Here is a 6,088-nt window from a genome sequence, read left to right as displayed (position 1 = left end):
AGTTTCCATGACGACGGAACTCTGAGGGCCAGTGGGAGACGTTCCATTGAGATAGAATGGCAACTTTCGACGCCAGCTGCAGCGGCTGTGATTAATGTAGAAATCTAAAATTCGCACAGTCACTTCCTCTTAATATTTTAAAATTTTCATGTGACTTTCAGCCATGTGTCAGTTTTCTGTCCCATTTTGGATTTTACATGCTTTCCTATTAGGTCTTTGCTTCCAACAGGACCTGGCATGATGCCTAGACACGACCCACTTGGCCAATACAGCACCACCCACCTGTGGGAAATGGTGCTAGGCCCAGATGTGGTGAGACTGAGTTGCTAAAGGAGGCCAATCTGACCCATGAACTTTGGTCACGTTTGGTGACATTAAGTATTGGCACCCCTATTTGAGGCACTTCCCAGTACAGGATTTGGACCAAACTGACAGAGTATAATCACCCGGTGATACTGAACACAACCATGTTAGCGGCTAACGGTTAGCATGTTGCTAACCGGAAGTAGCTCTAGGAAGCCTGTACAAACTTCTGCTTGACAGATTTGGTGAATTTTAGGATTTTCTCCCTTTGTAGGCACTTCTCAGTACAGGACTTCAACCAAATTAACAGAGTAACATCACCCGGTGATACTGAACACAGCCATGCTAGCGGCTAACCGTTAGCATGTTGCTAACCGGAAATAGCTTTAGGAAGGTCCTATTACCTTCTGCTTAGCCAGGGTTCTTCTGCCTTTACAGACAGAGAGGGCTGCAGCTGTCAGTGAGTCTCCATGACAACGCTGCTAGCAAGAGGCTCCTAGGAGGTCCATTGACTTAACATGACACCTTTCAACGGCCGCTGCGAGGGCTGTGAAGATCGTAGGAACCTGAAATTCGCAGTGTTACTTCCTGTTGCTATTTCTGACGGTACGGTACGCAGCAAGTGGCAGGCGCCTTGCTAAATTTCTTCAGAAATTTTTCTAGTATTCTTTATTTTTCTTCCTTCACGATTAATGCGGCCCGAACCGTAGCGTGCACCCCAACAATATAAACATCAAAACCTTCGGCTCGGTCTCGAGATGTGTGCTACTACGTTTTTTGGGGTTTCGAGTTACCATGGCAACAAAATAAGTGAAAAACCACCCCCAAACAACCCCATAGGAATGAATGGAGTCGGGGAGAAAGAAAGCCTCAAAAAACCCTCAAAAGGACCATTTTCAAAGCTGTACTGTGTCCCCATGCTTTCACGTACGAACACCGTTTAACTTCCAGTTTGTAGACATGTCTGTGAACTACTCAGAAGTGAAAACGGGATGTGGATATCTTTTATCGTCTCTTCACAGTTGCTCCTCAAAGCTCATGTCCAAAAATCAGCAAAATCATCGTTTACAATGAAAGTCAATGACGGAATTCTCCAACCACTAGAGTGGCCCACTCTAGCTTTTTTAAAGATTTCAAAACTCTGAACAACTTGACCTTACTCGCTCAATTTTCACTCTACGTAGACAAATTATACATCGAAACGTAGGTATTTTCGTCAGGATTTGGGAAATGTAACCCTCATTGGTGTGGCATTTATAGATTTTTCGCAAATCACTTCAGAGCGACACAAACCCGAAACCTCCCTCATTAATTTCCTATGGAGCGGTTTTGAAAAATGGCGTCTAAAAATCCAAAACATCACATGTTTTCGCATCGTCGCTACTCCTAAACCGTTTTATGTACAGACATGAGACTTTCACACATGAATGTCCCAACCCTTCTGGCACTCACAAAAAAGGAATTTTGTGGATAACTGTTACGGTTTTTCCGCAGGAACAATTTGTTCGGGAGTAGCGAATGTGCAAAATCCTAAAAACGCTTTGGAGCTGCATTTTCCCACATCAACCACTTTTTTACATCGTCGCTGTATCTACACCGATTTTTGTACAAACATAAAAATGAGCTTCATGGTCCTCAAAAGCCTGCTGATACTCATGGTGAAATAATTATTTTTATATCTCTTATACTTTTTGAGTTACAGCGATTTGTTCGGGACCCTTTTTAGAGGATTTCTAAAAATCCATAAAAATCCCATTTAGATCATAATTTTTTACGCCTTTATTAAACTTTTTCTAGCAAAAAACGATAGCTTTTCTTCTTCCCCTATCCGTTATGAACTAAATGCAGAAAAAATTACGTCTCTACCATTTATGGATCAGGAGATATGAAGCGTTGTTCGGGGCAAAGTTCTCCATTATAATCCAATGGGACTTATTGTGAGCGAAGTCTCTGCACTTCGGTAGACTCGCCCGCTGCAGCTGTGTCAGTGAGTTTCCATGACGACGGAACTCTGGGAGCCAGAGGGAGAAGCTCAATTGGGATACAATGGCAACTTTTGACGCCCGCTGCAGTGGCTGTGATTAATTTAGAAATCTGAAATTCGCACAGTCACTTCCTCTTAACATTTTCAAATTTTCATGTGACTTTCAGCCATGTGTCAGTTTACTGTCCCATTTTGGATTTTACATGCTTTCCTGTTGGGCCTTTGCTTCCAACAGGACCTGGCATGATGCCCAGACACGACTCAATTGGCCAATACAGCACCACCCACCTGTGGGAAATGGTGCTACACATCATTTTGGTCAAATGTTGAGTTCTGGGCCCAGATGTGGTGAGGCTGAGTTGCTAAAGGAGGCCAATATGACCCATGAAGATTGGTCACGTTTGGTGACATTAAGTATTGGCACCCCTATTTGAGGCTCTTCCCAGTACAGGATTTGGACCAAACTGACAGAGTCCAATCAGCTGGTGATACTGAACACAACCATGTTAGCGGCTAACTGTTAGGATGTTGCTAACCGGAAGTAGCTCTAGAAAGGTCTCACCATCTTCTGCTTCACAGAGTCTGTTCTTACTTTAGAGAGAAAGCTCCACAAGAAATTTGGGCTACGTCGCATAAAGCATCTCAAAGTTATGAGGTATCAAACGTCCAATGCGTTTCAATGGGGGATCAAACCCCTTATGGTCCCAACACTGCATGCCCATATATGGTGCTACAGTATAGCTCATATGGAAAGTGCAGGCTTTGCATGCAAGAGGTCGTGGGATCGAAACCTGGCGTGGGAGACTAAGAGTTTTGTATTATAATCCCCACAGTGTGTATATTAAAACATGTGTGCTGATCACGTGAAGTATTTTTTTGTTCCACCCGCCATTTTGAGTTACCATGGCAACGTTATAAACAACGTATTTTCTCCCTATTTGAGGCTCATCCCAGTACAGGATTTGGATCAAACTAACAGAGTACACTCACCCAGTGATACCAAACACAACCATGTTAGCGGCTAACGGTTAGCATGTTGCTAACCGGAAGTAGTTCTAGGAAGCCTGTACAAACTTCTGCTTGACAGATTTGGTGAATTTTAGGATTTTCTCCCTTTTTAGGCACTTCTCAGTACAGGATTTCAACCAAACTAACAGAGTAACATCACCCGGTGATACTGAACACAGCCCTGCTAGCGGCTAACCGTTAGCATGTTGCTAACCGGAAATAGCTTTAGGAAGGTCCTACCAACTTCTGCTTAGCCAGAGTTCTTCTGCCTTTACAGACAGAGAGGGCTGCAGCTCTCAGTGAGTCTCCATGACAACGCTGCTAGCAAGAGGCTCCTAGGAGGTCCATTGACTTAACATGGCACCTTTCAACGGCCGCTGCAGGGGCTGTGAAGACCGTAGGAAGCTGAAATTTGCAGTGTTGCTTCCTCTTGCTATTTCTGACGGTACAGTACGCACCAAGTGGCAGGCGCCTTACTAAATTTCTTCAGAAATTTTTCTAGTTAGGTGCCTGCCTTGCATGTGCAAATGCATGGGCAGGGCCTATTGCTATTCACCTCTAAACGCGTCTCTTTATTAGGCGCCTGCCATAGCGTTTGCAATGAGGAGGCAGTGCTGTGCTTCGCACAGCACTGCCTCCAATGCAAATGCATGGAGGCACCTATTACTATGCACCTCTAAACGGACTCTTTATTATTAATATTCCAGTTTCTTCGTGCGTTAATGCGGCCCGAACCGTAGCGTGCACCCCCACAATATAGGTATCAAAACGTGTGGCTCGGTCTGGAATGGTGTGCTACTACTTTTATTGGGGTTACGAGTTACCATGGCAACAAAATTAGCGAAAAACCAACCCCCAAAAAACCCATAATAATCAATGGAGTCGGGTCGAAAGAAAGCCTCAAAAATGCCTCAAAATGACCATTTTCAACGCTGTACTGTGTCGTCATCCTTTCACCTATGAACACCGTTTAACTTCCAGTTTGTAGATATATCTGTGAACTACTCAGAAGTGAAAACGGCATGTGGATATATTTTATCGTCTCTTCACAGTTACTCCTCAAAGCTCATGTCCAAAAATCAGGGAAATCATCGTTTACAATGAAAGTCAATGACGGAATTCTCCAACCACTAGAGTGGCCCACTCTAGCTTTTTTAAAGATTTCAAAACTCTGAACAACTTGACCTTACTCGCTCAATTTTCACTCTACGTAGACAAATTATACATCGAGTTCTTCTGCCTTTACAGACAGAGAGAGGGCTGCAGCTGTCAGTGAGTCTCCATGACAACGCTGCTAGCAAGAGGCTCCTAGGAGGTCCATTGACTTAACATGGCACCTTTCGACGGCCGTTGCGGGGGCTGTGAAGACCGTAGGAAGCTGAAATTCGCAGTGTGGCTTCCTGTTGCTATTTCTGACGGTACGGTACGCACCAAGTGGCAGGCGCCTTGCTAAATTTCTTCAGAAATTTTCTAGTCTTTTATTATTCTTATTCCAATTTGTCACAGGAACATCACCCAAATACAGTGTTTCACATTTAACGGGAATTTTAGTACCAAATACATTATTAACATGTTCACCTATCTGTGTCCAATAATTACTTATAATGTGACATTCCCAGAAAATATGGAAGTGGTTGGCACCAGTGACCCCACATAGTCTCCAACATGCATCCCCACCACCTTGATGACGTTTCTGGATAGGCATCATAAAATACCTGATCATGTTCTTCCAACTGAACTCTCGCCATGTATTTGACCCTGTTATTGTCCACTGACACTGACATATATTGGCCCAACTGTCAAGTGAGATAACCATATTTCCCTCCTTTTCCCACCTCTTCTTTATACCTTCTGTGCTGACTTGTTTACATTGCTGAATGCCCTTATATAATCTAGAAATTATATTCTTCCGAGAATGAGACCTGGTTAGAGTTAAGAATATCTGTAAGAAACCTAAATCTTTCTTTTCATATACTGTTTTTAAATTTTGGTGGAAATAATGTCAAACCTGCAAATACCTGTAAAAATCATCTTGACCTAAACCATATTTAGTCTTTAGGGTCTCGAAACTCGAGAATGTCCCATTGTGAATGAAGGAATAATAATTTGTTAACCCCTTAGATACCCATCTCTTAAACCGATCATCATATTTATTTGGCACAAACTCAGAGTCGTAGGCGCACCACCTCAAAATATTGGACAGTTCACCCAGTTTACACCTTTTAATGATTTCATTCCAGGAATTTAGCAGGGAATCATACATAAAGTCAGAAATATACAGTGTGGTCTTCTGTAATTTAGTATCCGCCAATAGCACCATGATAGGCACCTCTTTTGTAATATCAACTTCTATATCCTTCCATCCTGCAGAATAGGCTGGCGAACTTAAACAGATTAAGGGTCTAAGCTGGGCAGCGTAGTAATATTCCTTAAAACAAGGAAGGCCCAATCCCCCTTTCTCTTTAATAAATTAAAAGTGTTTTGTATTTAACCCTGGCTCTTTTATGTTGCCATATGTATTTCGCCAACATCCTGTCCCAATCATCAAAATATTTCAGAGGAATTTTAATTGGTAAACACTGAAAAGGGTAGAGCATACGAGGGAGAATATTCATTCTAATTGATTCCACTCGTGAGTATAAATTTAAGAAGGGAACAGTGTTCCACCTCTGTAAATCAGATTTTACCTTTGAAGTTAAGGATCCGTAATTAGCCTCGACCAATTTAGATAAATCCTTTGTCAGAACTACCCCCAGATATTTAATGTGTTCTGAGTCCCAGTTCCATTTGTAC

This window comes from Fundulus heteroclitus, unplaced genomic scaffold, assembly GCF_011125445.2.
Source record: "Fundulus heteroclitus isolate FHET01 unplaced genomic scaffold, MU-UCD_Fhet_4.1 scaffold_373, whole genome shotgun sequence".
NCBI lineage: Eukaryota > Metazoa > Chordata > Actinopteri > Cyprinodontiformes > Fundulidae > Fundulus > Fundulus heteroclitus.
The sequence above is the reverse complement of the archived record's forward strand: the minus strand, read 5'-3'. Positions refer to the sequence as shown.